At 38.5% G+C, this 19,390-nt stretch overlaps 1 protein-coding gene across 2 annotated transcripts in view; it reads right to left on the bottom strand.

Moving 5' to 3' along the window:
• Positions 1–7,923, bottom strand: part of osbpl5 (oxysterol binding protein-like 5) — a 77,955-nt gene extending 70,032 nt beyond the window's left edge. Inside the window, exon 1 of one of the 2 annotated variants that reach the window (XM_088934695.1) lies at positions 7,355–7,923. The gene's annotated coding sequence lies outside the window, so the exon portion shown is untranslated. The remainder of the gene's footprint in view (positions 1–7,354) is intronic. The other variant, XM_088934697.1, reaches the window with a different exon arrangement.
• Positions 7,924–19,390: the final 11,467 nt, after the last annotated feature.

The following is a 19,390-nucleotide window of genomic DNA, read 5'->3' as shown; positions in this document are numbered from 1 at the left end:
TCCTACATGAACCTTTCTCAGCTGCAGCATGAATACTACCATTTCTGATATCTGACCATAAAGACATATTTCTGAAAGAAAAAAAATGGTACAGTAAACTCCAAATTTACCCGAAAAGTAAAAAATATACATAATACTATAGTAAATTAAACATTGGAAAGAAAATGACCTTTCATCAAACTTTTAAATATGACACATTTCTTTACCCTATACCGTACAGTTCAGTAACTAAACACAAAATAAAGTGACATGAAATTTGACAAAAACTCAAATTTAATTATGTCAAGTCATAAGTAACACAGAGAGAGGCTGTACTCAATTTTACTTTGCTTGAGGACACTAAATGAAGCCTTCCTTCAAGAAGTACTCCTTTAAAACTGATTTTTATTTTCTAAACTCACTGGCAGAGCAGGTTAAGAAGGCCAAACATCCAGGCCTCAGAGACTTAATCCGCAGGTGAAAGGTCATGTTTTCTCATTATGTGATGAAGACCAAAGGTCAAAATGTCATTTACACTGTAGTTATGAAGCAGAAACAAGGATTTTCAGGGGCTTTTGTTTGTGCATTCTCCATCCGTTTTTGCTTATACTCTTCCTCTGGAATGAAGAAGGATGTTTTCACTAAATTAAACACAATTAAAACAAAACATTTCAAACAGAAGTTACAAACTTAAATGGCTAAATCTGTCCTGTTTTTTAAACTACACAGAACACAGGTACAAAAGTGTTAGTTTACACTACATCTGGTAAAAACACAAGCAGGCTGACAACTATTAACAGAAATATTTCCACTTCCAAGGGGTAACAAAGCAGAAGTTGTTTATAAATACAAACATTCAAAATAGTTTCTTACAAGTGAATGCACTCACATTTCCCAAGAAGAAACACATTATTATTAATAACTGTTAGGAAATACACAGCAAATCTATTTGATTTAGATTTGATTTATTTCTCCAAAGCCCTATCTATGCCCACCGTATACTCTTTCAGCGTCGCCCCACAACCAAAGGCCTCATCCATGTGAAAGATTTATAAGCCCAAAGATAAGAGTCTGGTAGGTTTTAAATAAAAGGCAGGACCTGGGGGCATGACACACCATGCAACAGAAAATTACAAACCTTGTGCTTGATTTGATGGCAGGTTTCCATTAGGCAGAAGCAAAACGTCTCAAATGAGCAAAAAGTCCTCGTCGTGTATCAAGCGGTGTGTAATTTTTGATAGCCAGGGGTGGGTTTCAGTCATAAATCAAAGGAGATGCAGTAATAAGTCTTATAAGAGGAGAGGGATCATTATCCAGTGCATTTCAGCATCACAGACAAGACATTACAACAAGGATGGCTGTCAACAAGAACAGCCTAATTAATGCACATTTGGAAAACAACATTTTTACACCATATAATTTGGCCTGTCAACAATCAATTGAGCTAAGACAAAAAACAAAGGCAAAGTCAGGGAGGCACAAATCCAGCTGCCACCAATACACAGTGCCTTGCAAACCTACGGTACAGTATTCATTCCTTCCAATGGTGCCCCAAATGTGTATGCTTTTTAAAGTGGAAAGAAATTCGGACAAAGTCAGAACCTTTTGGTCGTAACGCAAAGGACTGGAATATCAATCTGTGGAATAAACCAGGCACAGATAGCAAACCGAATCTGATTAATGACCAAGAGAAAGCTTCAAATCCACTACAGTACGGTGGTGGGATCTCCTCCACTTGTTTCCCCCCTGTTCAGCAGAGCAATGCTGCAGTCCCGATGAGTCGTGTCTGCTGTATCATTTCTCAGACACCAGGTTTGTTGGCAGCATCGCTTCAGCGACCGTTAAAATCCATAAAGTGCTCCCACCTCCTCCTCTGCCTATGAATTCTTCACAGTTTAATTTTAAACTCGAGGGAATTCTGAGCCTTTGGAAAGACTCCTTCATGCCTTTTGTGCTGATATGAAATGTTTATCTCCAATTTATGACCAAAGCTCCGGGTAGCCCTTCATATGTTACAGAATACGTGAATATGTGAACAGAATGCACACATTGTTACTATTATCACAGCTTTCAGAAATGTACCGGAATTGCTCTCCAAGTACTTCAGCCGGTCAGTACAAGCGTGTTTAACACAAACAACAACCAGCCTCACGGACTGAATTCTTAACCCACATCCTCAACCGATTTTAGCATGTGTATAGCAATAAGCCATCACTGCTCGTCAAAACGCAAAGTCGTCAGAGGTTTCCGTTTGATTTCAACAGTGGAGTTAAAAAGTTGAACAGCAGAAATCCCACTGTCTTCTTGAAGCATCAGTGCTGACAGGCAATGGCATGCTTAGAAAAATACATCTGTGCAGCGTGTGCCCAGACACTCTTAAAATGTAAAGATGTCTTGAGAAAATTACTATATATATATATCAAAATGAACTAGTTCCTATGCAAGGAGCTCATCTGGTGAAACTGCAGTGTTTTTTTCATCAAAGGGGATTTCGCAACACTGTAGCCACGGACACAGGTGTATAAATCCCAGATGAATCACAGTTCGTTATTATGCATCAATATCAATCTGTGAACTTAACCACAAGCCAAATAAATCACCCACGCACTGCCAATTCATGTATGGTACATAGACGCACACAAACCAGGTACAGCTTAAACTGACACGGGAGAAAATGTGCTCAAATTCAAGATGCGTATATTTGCGACAGATGTGATATTTCAAGATGCTACTTTATCTTCTGTACTCAATATTCATATCCATTCTACCTTTAATTTTTGTCCATCAAAGCCGGCAGTATACAAAGGCAACCTCAAAAGAGTCAAAATAGAAGATAATGCAGCAAATCAATTAAAAGAGCAAATCCGAAGCAGTGAAATATATGCAGTTACGGGTGTTACAGTGCTCAATGACGCTTTTTTATTTTTCTTTTTTGAAGCATAGCCTATACTATTACTAAACATTACAGCGACTCCTCCCTAACCACTACTATAAAGCAAAAATTAAGGTCTATATGAAACTATGGACAGGAAACGTAAAGCTAAAGTTATGAAATATAATCTTGCACAAAGCCAAGGGCAGAAAATTGTATTTTTTCCATTGTGGTTTGGCATGTCAGAGCTGAAGCTTATTATTGTTCTGAATAATGAATACGATATATCCTTACGATGCTGTTGGTTTGAATAGTTGGGGAGGAAGACAGAAGTAAAAGAGAGAAAGCTGTGAGAGGGGGGGAGTGAAAACAGTATGTCACAGAAGAGGGAGGTAGGTTAGGTCAGAGTCCCAGGAGAGACTGATATTTTGTCTCCTCCGTAACAAAACAGTAATGTTTCAAGGAGTGTGAAAATCAATTTTTTACTCCTAAAATCAAAGAATAGCATTTGTGCATGTAGGAACTTATTTGTTTTTGGGTGCTTAGACTTCTTAATCAGTTATAAAGGAAAGCAGATCTAGGCATTAAGTGTTTTTCTCTCAAAAGGTAATTATTTTCTATGCAGACTCAAATACGATAGACATACAGTAGGTTATGAACAATCCATAAGTTTCAGCCACAAAGGGCCGCTGTCAGGATGTTTATGTTGATAGGCATCTCCCACTTGTCACAACAATGCAGTATCTCCATCTCTATAACATTTCCTTAGTTCCTCCTTAACTTCTGCAAATGCAATGGCTAAAAATAATTAAAATACAACATCCCAGATTTTAAAACAGATTTATATTACGTAATGTGCATTTAATATTGTAGAGCAAACTAAAATTCTCATCTAAGAAAATCACATGCTGTATGTTCTGTACTGTACACTGAAGCTCAGATAATCCCAACAAGGAAATAGGTCTACAGACAGACCAGAACAGAAAGTCAATGTATTTGTCAACATTACTTCACAGTACTTCTGCTTTGACAAAGCCTACAGTTAATACAGTATGCTGGCCTGCCTTTCAGCTTTTAACAATTGATAACAGCAGACGTATTTACAGCTTACACACAGCATGTTTTGTTTGGCTTTTACCTGCCAGTACTGTAGGTGGTCACTATAGAGGGTGACCTGCTCAATAGGGGCCCAACAGTCAGAAAATGCCACACCTGTGCTGAGCAGTGTATGGTAAACATTGCATTGCAGAAACACAGCAGGAAAGCTGGCTGCTCATGTTATTGGGCTTCTTTCAGTTATACCTCAAAGTACAGGATGGAGCACACTGGACAGAAGCTCCAACAATACTGTAGCTCACAGTCCATTATTTTGTGAATTGTATTGTTCTGTGTACACCCTTTACAGGATAAGATGGCCACTTCAATTACCAACATACTGTTCCTACAGTCATTGCACTAATGGGTGTTTCTGAAGAAATTGTACTCCTTGTTGTACACTGGACTGAAGGCTGTAAGTTTTTTAATCTTTTCAGTCTCAGTAAACAACATCTGAGAGGAGATCCAATGTAGAATCTGAATTTTAAAGGGAATAATTCAAGATGATCCAATTACTGTGACTTATTTCAAATTGCATTCACTGAAGCTATACAGCGAAGGCATGACTGGAAACATTAAAAGGCTGATATTAGAAAACATTTCTCATACATTTTATTCTGTATACAGTAAGTGCATGGAATAGGCTCCCGAGATCTAATGAAGAACAGTGATTACTTTCTGAACTATTCTGACATGTGAAAGTCACTTTGCATAATATATCAGAAGCTAATCCGTTCTAATGGTCAAAATGGCTTAATTTCAGTTTTATTAGGATCTGTCCTTATATTCCTTTTTCTATTTTGGATGGCTCTCAATGAAGTAAAGGAATGTTTTAAATATGGATAAATCCAATAATTAAATAAAATCTCACCTCATTTCAATCAATAACAGCAGCACTACTCTCAAATGATATGACATACTGTATGGCACTGTTGTTGATTTCAATATATAGGTCTAACATTCACGCTCATCCTGGACTTTACTTGCAGCATAAAATAAAAGAATTGTAATTTAATGTGATGAAAGGGTTACTGTATATTATTGGGACTGAATTTCACACAATAATCTGTCTGGACAGCTCATCTAACCTTGCGCTTTCACTGTAAACAAGTTCTCTAGATAGAGTCAATAGATAAAGCTTGAGCAAAAAAATACTAAACTTCTGTTGTGACAACGAGAAAAATTCTACACCACAGAAAAGTCAGAAAACGCATTAAGGAGAAATAAGTCAAAACTGACAGAAAATCAAACATTTCTGAAATTCTATCTCCACATGTCCTTTTTTTTGTATTCATACTGTACCTACGTTGCTGTGTCCTCTTGAATGTTTATAGTGCTTTTTTGGCTGTGATTATGTTTTTACATACAGTATGTTTGTATATTAAGTAGTATCCCGTGGGACTCTTGGGACGTTTGCTCCCCTATCTCAGTAAGCCAGCTGTCTCATGCAGGTTTGAACATAAGGGTGTAATGCCAACATCCTGTCTCTAATGCTCTTCCGACAAGTTAGCAATAGCAAGTGGACACCAACTCGAAGCAATAAAAAGCAGTAATTCAGTTATAGTAATTACTATAGCTCCTGCAGCAAAGGTTGACATATATAATAATCATAATTGCTTACACTTATATAGCGCTTTTCTGGACACTCCACTCAAAGCGCTTTACAGGTAATGGGGACTCCCCTCCACCACCACCTGTGTGCAGCCCCACCTGGATGATGCGACAGCAGCCATAGTGCGCCAGAACGCTCACCACACATCAGTTCTCAGTGGGGAGGAGAGCAGAGTGATGAAGCCAATTTAAGATGGGGATTATTAGGAGGCCATAATTGGTCAGGGCCAATGGGAAATTTGGCCAGGACGCTGGGGTTACACCCCTACTCCTATATACTGTAGATTAATGTATGGCATACAGTATAATGCTGTATTCGTCTATAAGGAGAATTGCAGCTCGGAGGAGATGCTGTATTTAACACGTTATTTCATACATACTGTACATATCTTCCAGGGATACTAACTGCATCTCAGACCCAGGCTGCTGGAGATCAATCAAATGAAAATTAGAGAAACAACTCAGATGGTTAACTGTACGGTTTGCTTTATGCGCCAATAAAACCGAATTCATTGAAACAGTCTTCACCTGTTACAAACATATATCAACAGAGTGGACTTTGATCCTGCATGCAGCCGTACAATACAAAACATCACCAGGTAGAGAGAATAGGCAAGTCTTTAAAAGGAAACCTCAGCACTAAAATGATGCCGATTTGACGTACTTTTTATCGAATTCATACAGTACAGACACTTCCTAATGGATATGAAGGGATGCCAATATACAATACTGTATAACTAACACACGTAATGTTTCACTTTTAAAGACGGATTTAACATTAAGCCAATCTGGTTTCATTGTTGCAAATCTCCGTTGCACCGTGAACACATCACAGAAAAAAATAGGTGTTAGACGATTACGTGACTTTGCAGTAGCCAACAGTATTTCACACCCGGCGCAGTGTGACAGCTGCTGTGAAGATTCTAGAATCTCCTCTGGCATCCCTCGCCTTATGCATAACGCAAATATCACGCTTTTTAACACCGTAATGTGGGTTGTTTAAACAGCTTCATGAATGATTCGCATCGGAAAAAAAATCACGACACAGACGATTTCTCTCTTCCTTCTAAAAAAAAATAATCATTTTTTTCCCCCTGCCGGTTCGTGTATAACGAAACGTCACGAAGGCACAAAATTGTTCGGGTGAACAGGTTAAGAGGCTGAGCTCACCCCCGGCACCCCTGCTGCTTGGGAAAAAGAAATGTAGAAAGCTGGACAGTCACTCATCCCAGCTCATCGTGTAGCTGCTGTACACGAAACACGTCACCATACCTCCAGGTCTCTTCACCTGTACCTACACCTGCCTGACACACGAGTCCCTTTGAATGGGTGTTTTATTTTGTAGAGGTACCAAAGCACAGCCGAAGCAGGAAAGCAATTTGGTGTAGGATGACATGCCCGATACGACTAGCTTCTACACCTGACGGTCACAACCAGTTGTTGAGAGTTAGGCGTGCTTGTGACGGCGTTCATGCGGCGTCTTCTCGTGGCGGAAAAATGTTCCAATTCCAAATATTTCAAAATAAAAACGCGTGAAAGACGCCTAATATGAAAAAAACATTAATTTTGTGACCGGAATGATAAATTACTTCCATATCCGTGTTGTACATGTGTTCACTTGGAACTGTATAGGCAGATAATTTGCACAATCGGTTCAAATGCATTTTAGAAACGTAAATATATTTGAAATTTGAAACACTGAATGTCGATATTAAAACATCACGTCTAACCAATGCTTTATCCCTCAGCCATTCAAATTCACGGTATGCCGACAACATAAAACTATACACATTTTACCTGCAGAACAGACGTCCTGTGTATGTTTGGAGAGATGTACCCAGTAACTGTCTTCAACCAAAGAGACAGCTGTATCCAAATAACTTCAATGCATTTTTCTTTCAGAAACACAAAGTTCTGTTGGAAGCATCAGTTTGTCCCACGTCTGGCCATCAAACCGAGAAACACAGATGAAAAAAAAATAGGTCTCAGCCGACCTCAGCGCCGGGGTTATCGCCGATAACGAAGACCACCGCTTGGATCAATCATTGCCTTTTCCCAGGACAGCTGCCGGCTGGAGGGACAGGACGTGATTCATCAGACATTGATCGTTCCCGCACCCGCAGCTCCCGACTCCAGCTGTCCAAAAATAAGAGAAGGAAAACACGGAGAACCCAATTTTTAAAACCAAAACAAAAATAAATGTGGCGAGCAATTCTTGCGACGAGCCGGAGAGCTGGGCTCGTCTCTTGGTAGCCGGGGCTGCGTTTGCATCAGTGGCGGAATGAGAAAGATAGCGGGCCAGCAAGCACTTACACCCGAAAACCAGGGCAGTACAGCTGTTCTGGAAGGCAATAGCAGGAAATACCAGAGAACTTCAGAGGAGAGCGCACAACATTGGGGAGCGGAGAAGCGCTGCAAACGTGGAGCGGAGCACGGAACTGGCTTGATTTATTAATAAGCCACGCTCGGCTGGAGGGCGTAATGCAAAGCGACGTGCACGCCGAAGAAAACCGTTTCTCCTTCTTTTCCAGAACTCTAATATTACGTTTCAAAAGGTAGGGGGAAAAAGGAAGTGTATATACAGTATATTGCATGCGAATGCAACAAACAGTACCATCCAGAGACAGTCTATCGCGTCCTTGTTTTAACTGAGGGATTTGTTTGGATCAGTGCTTCTTACAACTGGTTTGTCAGCGCTGCATTACGAGGAGCAAAAAAAAAAAACTTTTTACACTGTTTTGAAAGTAAGATGAACTATTTGTGCAGTGAAATGGCGACGCAAACCTTCCTGTTTATGAACTTCGTGAAAAACAAAAACGATTTGCCAACGTAAAGACATGACCTAACAATACAATAAAAACACGCGTTTGCAGTACTGGATATCTAATTTTGACAAACGTTTGACATTTATAACCTAATAAATAATTCCTTTGTCAAATTAACCTTTAAATGAGTTTAGGTTAAGCCTCCAATTTATTTTTATCTCCATCATTTACAGTCTCCCGTTTCCATGGTAACAGCAAGCTAGGGGGCCAAGCAGAGATTCCTTACAATCAGCAGTGTGGGTCACAGAATCACAACTTTGACCTACTAGAGCCTGAGTGAACACGGTCTTGTACTGAGGACCAAGAACGATTCTGTTTCAAAATGCATACTGTATCTGTAAAATAGCATTTTTTAAAGTAGCATGAGATATTTGCTCTGATTGTGTGTGGCTCTGTATTACAATAAATATACTGTAAGTTTTGCATAAGTACCAGCTTTAGCATTTAGTAATGAGATGTTTAATAGTTTAGAAGTTCTCAAAATTGCATTGAGCATTACTTTTTCCATATTTCCTTGCGGTGTGTTGTGATCCTGCCATTGAACACTGAGCTGCAGGTTTCTCTACAAGAACAAAATGAAATGAATGCAGGGAAGATTCTTGGCTTCAGAGGAACAGAGACATGTTAAAGGAAAAACGATACCTCTTTAGTCTTGAACTGACACAGTGGAACCAAGAGTAAGACTGATTTCCACATTAAAAGGTTTAATAAACAATAGATCATTGAAAACGAAGACCGATCGCAGTTTTTTTTTCCCGGACGAGTAGTTCCACGGACATTGTGTGGCACCATGAAAGGACTGTGCCAATGTGTTGATAGAGTAAGAAGATCAGAATCAGCAGTTCAAATTATTTTATTCCTTAAAATAATCTGGAGTTGGACCATGCTGTGCCCTATGTGTGAGTAGAAGAACGTTAAAGTTCTTCCTATATTTCACCCGGATGGAAGCTGTGTTGAAGCAGAGTACTTCTTAGCGCTGTAGCCTGTTAAATACCTTAGGAGATGGCATTGTAAGTAAAGTGATAACAATCTAATCTTCATTAAATAAAGGTATGCATCAATAATTTGGCATCACATAAATAAACAAGAATCTTAACCGTGCAAAGTTATGCAAGCAAAAGAAAGTTGGTCTTGTGACATTCCTAACATGTGCTTCAAATTCTAGCAGACGGTCAAACGTAACACCAAGGATTTTAACTTCAAGGGTCTGTTGACAATGCCATCCACAGCAACACCAAATTCACCAAATTTGGAAAGCTAATATTGGGAGCTTTCGAGCTTTTGAGCTTCACTCTTACCGTAGTTTAGGTTAGGTGCTGTTAAGTGTTGTATCCATATGTTACAATCAGATACCCATAAAGTTCAGAATCTGCAGTACAGCAGAGAAATCCAGATCCATGATGGCAAATAATCTGATTAAGAGGCAACATGTGAAAACTATTAGTGTTGGATCCGGCACAGAATACTGTGAAACACTCTGAGTAGTGTACTGTAAGTGGAAAACCATCAGATTTAAAACACTGAAGATTTACTGTACAAACTGGCTCCTGGTACACAGTCAGAAGACACATCAACAAAGCATAGCATCAGTCATCACCAAATCATTTTCCATGCAGTCCAGCAGGATGACAGTTTAAAATCCATACTTAGGAGAGCATCCAGAGAAGAATATTAAGTGAACCAGAGTCACTGAAGTCAGAAGCTATCAGAAAATTAAATACTTTAAAAGGGACTTTTTAGTGCTGTGTTGCTAAACCCAGACTGAAATGATATGAACATCTCATGAAATACAAAGATACAGGAAGTGGCTTTCATTACAATACATACAGTATACAGTATATCAGGATTTTACCCATAAATGAATAATCAAGATTGAAAGCTTTATTTACATTTGATTCATATTTACTGTTCTGCCTATATTTATAGGAAACAGGCAAGCTTTCAAAGACAGAGGTATTACACTGCCCTCTACTGTATGTCTGCTGTTAGATACTGCTCTTTAGTACCATTTTTTAAAATTAAGTGACAGTCCCAGCAATTCAGCTGCTGATGAATATATTGTGAAATTCTCACATGAAAATTGAATACAAGTAAATGTTTTCATGTCCAGTGTCTCCCTGATCTTGATGTTCTTAAAAGCTTACAATGGTACAGTGTTTTGTAGGAGGAGTCATGCTTCACATCAGACATTACACCGAGGTTCTGGTCCTGACGGGTTTGTAATTGAAGATTCTGTGGCACTATTTGTAGGAATTGGAGTATTAACCCTGGTGTCCACTGGCCCTGTGCAGCCAGGCCTGCCTGAAGTTCCCCCTTAATGCAGCTGGTAAGGTAGTCTCTTACTTCTTCACCTCATCTCCTGTGTAGAAGCACCTCTGGTATATACTGAAATTGTGTCACATCACCCAGGTGGGCACTGTCCTTGAGTGATGGATAAAGTGGGTCCCCTCCTTTAAAGCTATAAAAAGGTCTTTGGGATCACCTGGGATGAAAAAAAACACTATTAAAACTGCAGGGAGTCATTCTGCCTTCATGAGGTTACGCGATTAAAGACCCACAAAATCAATCGATCAAGTGAACTACACTAAACCATCACATTTGACTGTTCCTTTGTGAAGCCAGTTGTGAATGATAAGGTAGTACCTGTACTGCATGCTGCTTTAGCCCAGTCTGTGAACCCAAATCATTGTCGAAGGTGACAAGAAAATTAAAAACGATCAGACCACTTCTGCTATCTTAACATTCTTGTTGTAGACAACAAAAACAATACTGGCAGTATAGTATAGTTAAGATTGCCAAACCAGCGTTTAAAACCACATAATCAGAATCCCTTTTATTTGTACAAGGAATATACTCAGGTGTAGCTGGCACTTCAACAAAATTCTACTGTATACATACCATACACAAGCAGGACTATATACATCATTAGGACAGTGCCCTTACTTCATAACTAGGATGTAATCTTCTTGGTAAAATGCATATTTCACTAGAAAGATACCAAAACTTGATGATGAACAATAAAATAACATGCCTTTCCTTTTGTGAAGCAAGATCCCTTAGTTCTTCCATGAATCACCACCATTTCATCACATGCAGAGGGTTTATTTGCATTATCACACATATGAGACGTCATCTGTCAGTCATATCTTTTTCTGTGGATACCATTCCTTAAGGGGCCATACTAAGTACAGTAACTCAAGAATGAAAAGCTTAGAGAAAATCTCTCTAATATAAAAACACAGGCTTTGACAGTGACCAGAAATTTAAAAAAACAACTGCGAAAAGCAGCTAATCTTTGCATTGCTTTAAAAGAAAAAGAAGGCATAATGCAAAAGCTAAAAATAACATCGCTTTATTGAGGGAATGAGTCACTGAAATGACAAAGGTAGCTCTTTATCTGGAGCGTGGAACCTACTTGTTTTTCCCTTTTTCAGAACACAGTTTCACTACTTTGAGTGCTGCGTTTGAAGAACAGTTCGGAATAAATCCTACTCCCAGTCTATTGCTGAAGCTGAATTTCTGTAGGGTGAGACATACATTACTTTGAAGAGGGATTGGTTAAGAGAAAGCCTTAAGTTTTCCTTGTTGGGGGGAAATAACATAGCTAATCATTACTAAGGCATCCTCTTTTCCATATTACTTTTTGACTGATGCCTTTAGCAAAGGGCACTCACAGGGGTAACTAATAAACAATGCGTAGTGTGTGGAAACATAACTTTACCATTCATAGTAACAAAGTTAAAATGTACAGTAATTTTTGCATTACACATTTTGTGTTTTGTTCACAGCTCATTGAGCACAAGGGTTCCTTTTTTGGTTTTGTCTAGGACAGGGTTTGCATTATTAACCAGGTTTTCAAGCACAAAGCACAAAGCACAAAGAGGATCTGTAAATGGTTTCAGGGCTGAATAACAGATAATGATGGGGAAGTACTGTAAGTTAGTGGCAGCCAATTTTAAGAGCAGGAGCTCGATCTGGAGCATCAGGTCATGGTAGAATTCAATTTCCCTGTGCAACACTCTCTAGAAGAGCCGTAAATATTGTTTTGGTTCTGGAACACTTAGGCTCAAGGTTCCATTTTTGCACTATTAAAATGTATTTGTGACAAACAGCTGTTGTTAAATTCATGTGTGTATTGGTCGGTTCTACGGTGTGCCCCAGAAACCCTCACCAGATAAACTAGACTTAGTGCTATACTATGACTGCCAAGTTAAATCAAGATAAACCCCATTTAAGCCAGAGGTGAGTTAGGGTCTATAAACACAAAATGTTTAAAAGAGACAGGAAATAAGAATGACACCGTGTATCCACAACAAGTATGGCAAATACAAACAATAACCAGTACACAAATGACATTAACAACACTTGTTTACAATAACAATGGCAATGAATATGCAAATAAAATATCTAGTGTTTTATATTTCCTGTAATGAAGATAAAGATGAAACAGGTAAGTGAAAAATGAATCAGAGATTATAAGAGACCTGATTAGACCACAGTGCTAAACAGGCAATTTATGCAAAATTAACTCTGTACATAGTAACAGATGATGAGTGAAATATTCATATGTCTAACAATATTGCATTTTTTCCTCTATATCTATATCTCTATATCTATTTTTAAAGTATTTTTGAAAACTAATGCTTTAAAAAATTAGAAATGTCATGCATGAAAAAGACAACCCAGTTTGAAATGCATTTTCTGTTAGTCAGCTAAATAAGTATGAATGGAGAATTCCCATTTTGTAGAAAATCAAAGCAGAGACTTCCACCTTCTTCTTGTGCAGAGTACTATTTCTTTAACATTCTCAGCAGAAATGCAACTTGAAGACTCAAGACAATGTTATTAAAGTGTTCAGTTTCCTTGAGAATAAGTCCCCTGCCTGGAGGAAGAGAGTGAGAATTGCAACTCTGCAGCTTAGATGAATCACCTGAAAACACAAAAGGACTCTCTATCAGAGACATAGCACATCATTTCAATATATGCACTATACCTGCGATCTTCAGGCGTGAGTGAAAACTAAGAAAATTGTTTCATCCTGAATATTTTCCATTTGGCTTGACTTGGTGTGGTGTGCAGTAAATAATCACAACTACCCATACTTCTGTACTGTGACTGAGTGCCAAGCCATCCTTCAGCTGGAAAACTGACCCCAGCCTATCCCAGAAGAGCCACATAGCTAGTTGACCGTAATCAGTGCTTGCCAGTAACAGCAGGGAGTCCTATAATTTAAATCATAATTACTTTAGCCCCTATTTTTAATTGCAGTGATATACCTTCCAATCAAAAAATGTGCTCAGCTTCACCATTATTAGCCAGACAATTGGGATAATTGTCTTCCATTATTATCCTATGTGAGAAAAACATTGACAGTGACAGTTTCTTTTTCCCCTATACAAGCAACTATCCAAACTGAAAAGCAAAACAGGAAAGATGAAGGGCAAATTGTGGAACTCTGGTGTCTTTACTTTGTTTTGAAAGAGGGACTGGCCACTACTGTAGCTTATCCTTTAAACCCAGTGTTGCAATAGACTTACCTGTACACACAAGGCCCCATTAATATGGCACACTGATCACAAATGAGACATTATGGCTAGGTTCAGTGGTTGCAGAAATTAAGCAGGTCACCACTGGAGTTGTTTCTAAAAAAAGCTGATGATTTCACTTTAAGGTTTCATAACCTGAAGTGTTGGTTCTCCTTTTTCAGAAATAGGGTGTCACACATCTTGTATACATTTTATGAATATTGCCCTTAAACTTTAAAACAACATACATACAGATCAAATGCAACGTCTTCTCCAGATAGCTCATGTCCTTATCAGTCAATTTGCCCTGTGCTTTCATTGGACGTTAAACTACTGATCAAGCTACTAGGTACAGTATATTTTAATAAATGAATAACACAGGAACTGTTAGGGACTCTTTGTATAATATTCATGTTAACTCATATATAACATCTTTTTAAATATCTACAAAGGGCCACAGTTAAACAATGCCTAGTTCAAACTGCTTTCGTATAAAATACAGGTCAGAAAGATCCCCATACAATATCTTAGCATGTACACACACCGAAGTCACAAATGCTACAATAGATGACCTCCCTCCATCCAGCTATGGTATTATAACATCCCCACTTGCCACATACAACCTATTCTTGGTTAATTCTTCACTTTCAGCACTGTCTGAAAAGATTTATGTGCTTGAACTCAACACATGCATCAATTTTTAATGGCTGCATAACTTATGGAACCTCTTAGTGGAATTCATCTGTCATTGCTTTTTCTCCAGTATTGACAGCAATTCCACAAGAGCACATATAGCTGGTTTCACACCATCAGGTGCTATCAGCTCAGTCTCTGTCCCATCTTGTGCCTGCCTCCTGTGTGGAGTTGTCAGGCAGGAACTGCCTGCGTTCGTCCGGTGATGGATGCTCTGTTATATATTCATTTTGAGTCTTGGTGCAACGATGCAGACCAACTCTTCAACTGCCATTGTCAGAGTTGAAGGGTGAGCACAGTTGGTTTTGCTGCAAGAAAATGAGGATGAAGCAAACTAGGATTCATATATCAATAAAATAAAGCTACCATCTCCAAGTTAAAGGTTGCTTTTTCTCAAAATAGACTCTTAATGTGCACAGTTTGATCAATCAAACCACAGCAGAGCAGGATAAGTTTGCACTACAGCATCATCTGGCTTGGGGAAGCAGAAGAGTGGTGAGAGTTATCCCGAATTTTAACACTCACGGCTTTGGCAAGTACAGTACAGGAGAATGTGTGACTGATCAGGCAGTGAGACTTCCAAATAACTAATTTGGAAACAAATAACTTTTGCAACCCTTCCAGTTTGTAGTCTCTTACCTGTTCACTCAGAACAATTTACCAGGGTATCGGAGAATGATCCCTACAAGCTGGGAACTGTGGTTAAACACGGCATTCTCCACTTTATGAGCAAAATCCTGTGCAGGACAGGTGGCAGTCTCGTCCACCCTAATGCACTACATACAAGGTGAAAAATAAAGTCTCCACCTCTTCTATTGTGGAGCTTTGGTATGCAAATGACAACTACATCATTGCCCACTGGAGAGCAGACCTGCATGATTTAAAGCCCATCAAGCAGGTAATGTTCCCATAAAGGGAATATCAGGCCCTGGAGGCTGAAGGATATTCTGATTTCTGTTCCAAATGATCTCCAAATTACCTAACACGGCACGTACTTAATTAACCATAGTTAAACTATTTCAGACTTAGGAACTGATGATTCAAATGCTACTGTACCTGTGAAATACTCTATGCTGGTTTTGGGGCTGTCCAGGACCAGGGTTGGATAACCCTGCTTTACTGCTTTACTGGCTGAGCCAGACACCTCTTTAGCTAAACCAGTCTGAAATTGTGTTAAATTGACTCTGGCTAATGGGAAAAACGTGACATTTACTGAATGCAAATTCATGCAATTACCTAAATTCTGCATTTGTGGAGTTTTGCAACATATTCACTGGCATATCAAGCATGGCCTTTAACAAAACTGTCTTTTTGTTAAACACTGTCTTTTTTCCGTATGCAAAAAGGCAAATTCAATTTTTTAATGTCAACTCTTTATGGCTGCCTCGAGAATGACACCAGACTCAATCAATAAGAAGCCAGCTTCTGCAAAGTCAGTCTTTTTCTGAAGCATTTTATTTCCTTACTGACACACACAGGGTGATCATTTTTTGTGGCATTTAAGACGTGTCCTGTGATTACTCCAGGGCTGTTTCGAAGTAAACAGTGAAAAACAGTACCTCATCTCACTGCTTAATATTTGGCTCTCTGTGATGCTATAAAGCATGCTAACTACATGAAAATAATAAACTGCCCCTGTCAATTACTTTACAGTTTACCGGCTGCCGTAATGAGAACTGTATATTTCTCATCATGTACTGTACACACACAAGTGCTTGGACTCACAGCAGATGGGGACTAAGTCTCTCAGCTGCAGACCTACTGCTGTAGCTTGACTGAGGTGCTTTACCCCAGTATCTCCAGTCCAACCTGCTGTATAAATGGGAACCAGTATTGTTGGGGGTATGATTTGGAAATGATCTAATATACAGTACACACACACAATTCTCGCATTCCCCATCACAGAGGTGATGGTGTGTCCAGACGTTACGTGCTGCTGAACTGAACCATGTATCTACAGATTTATCGGCTGTACTGCTATTCTTTTGATGGCTGTTTATACCACATATTGAGTCAGGTATCTGGTTTAATTACAGTATGTAGCCGTTTCATTCAGTGCTTTGTATGCAGTTTGTCAAAATATCCACTAGATGGAAGCAATTCATTTGTCAGCCTGTTCAGTAAGTTCACAACATAATGATCACAGTGAAAATATAATCACAAACGATCAATGAATAATCAAGGTTTCCGCTGTTTTTGGTGTCTGGTTCTGTTGTGGGTTTGCAGTTTATTTTTACTGATCAAATGTTTTATCCAGTTTTCATAACACAACCTCCTTCCAACAGTGTTCAAAATAGTCTTGGATTGTCTGCTGCTCACTTGTGAGATCAGGATCAATATTGTACAATGAAACTGTCAAGAAGAGAAGAAAAGGATAGTAACAAGCATTATCCAAACTCTGAGTTAAATCCATTCATCCGTTAAGTCAGCTACAGGTGTATTTTATATATATATATGTTTTTATAATATGTCACCCTTTTTAATATCTTATAAAATGGAAAATTAGGGCTTATCTTTGTGACAAATGTTAATCCTCAAATTGACAAAGTTATTTTAGTTAATATACAGTATAAAATGTATTACAGATACTCAGATACTAATCTTAAAATATTTCAACCCAATGAAAACATAGAACTGACATACTACTTATATTTATGATGTAAAACGTCAAAAATACAAGGAAATAATGTAGAACACTTGGCAGCATGCAAAATTACTGATGTATGATAAAAGAGAACTATGATTCATTGTTGTACTGTTATTGTTTTTTCATGGGATGGACTATGAGGTTTAATTCATTTTCCTTGCAAAATCGGTTTGTTGAGTGCATTATCTACAAGGAGCTGAGAACAAGTTGCTAATGAGGCTATAGTGAAATAGGTACTGTGTCTACAGCCCACAATAAACCCATGCTTCTCACTCAGACATGACAGGTCTATTAGTAGTTGCGTCCCTCCTCCTTCTTTTAAATCATATGAGACACAGCGAGTTTTCTTTTTAGAAAGCTAGTTATTATACTTATTAGGATTCTGTTAGAAATCTACCACTAACACTGAAAATCTGTATCACAGTACTTTTTAGATACTCTTATAACTTGCTTGATTGGTTATTTCCTTGAAATAGAATCCAGTAAAGTCCAGTGTTACATACGAGGTTGCACATATGCATCTTTAACATTTAATTAAAACATACAGTACTTATATTATACAGTACTCATTTAATAGAGAAGACCTTATATACCTTTCTGACTGTGCTGCAGTCAGTGGGAAATAGACTGTGGTGTGTAATTGTGTGAATTACAGAACAGTTGCAAGACAGACAGCAATTGTCTAACTCAGGCTCCCGAGTGGTGGAAGTGCTTCACATTCAACCCAGGAGCATTGTTAATAGTCCTTGATGGCAGCAGGCTTGGGGTTTCCATCTGGCGATATGTTTCACTGATTAAGGGAAACAATGAGAAAGCTATTCATATATCTATTAACTAAAGAACTGTCAACATTTCAATGTTAACAACGTGGTATTAGGCTTTCATTGTGTACAAGGACAATACTAAATGTATTTTCTGACATTCAGAATATCTTCTATTTTTGTTCTGTTTTGGACCTTGTTGCACTGAATCTGAGGGAAATGAATATGAGCAACTTCAGATTTTTTGGAGAGTTTTTGTTTTGATACCATACCTTGGGTCCCACGTGTCCTTGAAACCTTGAGTGGGTCTGCAGTCACGAGGACACATGACAGCTGATGGAGGACAGTGCAGGCAGGCCTTTAGGCCTCTAGGTTTAACAATAAAGAAAAACTTTTAAAAACTCAGCCAAAAAATATGCCAGTTACGGAGCCTGGGAGGGCTTTTTCAGTAAGAAAAAAAAGTTATATCGTTTGTTAGTAAACGTTTAGTAAATCATTCCCTCGTTTTCTTTAATTCATGCATTTGAAATAACATTTTCTAACTGTCCTTTAGATACCACATAAATGCCTAATTACATACATGTGAGAATGTGCAATTCCACTCCTTCTCCCCAATAATTAGATAATTGTCACCCAGTGTAGCTACAGTATTTACAACATTTAGAGGTCATCTAGGTCACCTGTATCTGCAGCCCAGTCTTAAAATGCCATAGTAAGTGAGAAAGACCTTGTATTTCTTACATATGGGGTATTGATTTTTGATACCTCTTCTGGGTATAACTTTGATGTCCAAGGCAGTTGGAATATTGGGTCATAGCTGTGCTTAGCATCTTAAAGGAAGGCTCAGCCCTTGTGTCTTCCAACACCACATTATACTAAAACTGCCAACTCTAGAACACAAGACTGGTTAATGAGGGAACAAAGTGTATATACAGTAGCTAAGTGTAATCTAAATAAATTACTGTGTAAATAAATTGTATGTACGCAGCCGAAAAGCTAATGCACTAGTAGAGGGTTTTGGCTATGAATTGGACAAAAACTGGATGTAAAAAAATATTTTCTGCTATAACTAAAAGATCATCCTCAGACTTTGCATATCAAAAACTAATGCTACGGAGCAGTGGAAACTCAGATTAAACTGATAAGACTGCAGAAAGCATCTTTCTGAAATGTACATGCTTATCCTACATCTTTTCCCACATTGGTGGATAAAGTATGTCCACAAACTAAGAAAAAGGCCTTAATCTACTGAAATGCCTACAATACAAGCCTGGTTTCTGTTGAGATTCCAAAAATGAAAGCCCAGTGCTGTTTTCCGTATTTCCTTTGAAGTTGAATTTAATTTCTTTAATACTCTTACCAGAGCATCATGCAATAAAAAC

This window comes from Atractosteus spatula, chromosome 16, assembly GCF_055471065.1.
Source record: "Atractosteus spatula isolate fAtrSpa1 chromosome 16, fAtrSpa1.hap1, whole genome shotgun sequence".
Taxonomy (NCBI): Eukaryota; Metazoa; Chordata; class Actinopteri; order Semionotiformes; family Lepisosteidae; genus Atractosteus; species Atractosteus spatula.
This window is presented reverse-complemented; position numbering and strand designations above follow the sequence as displayed.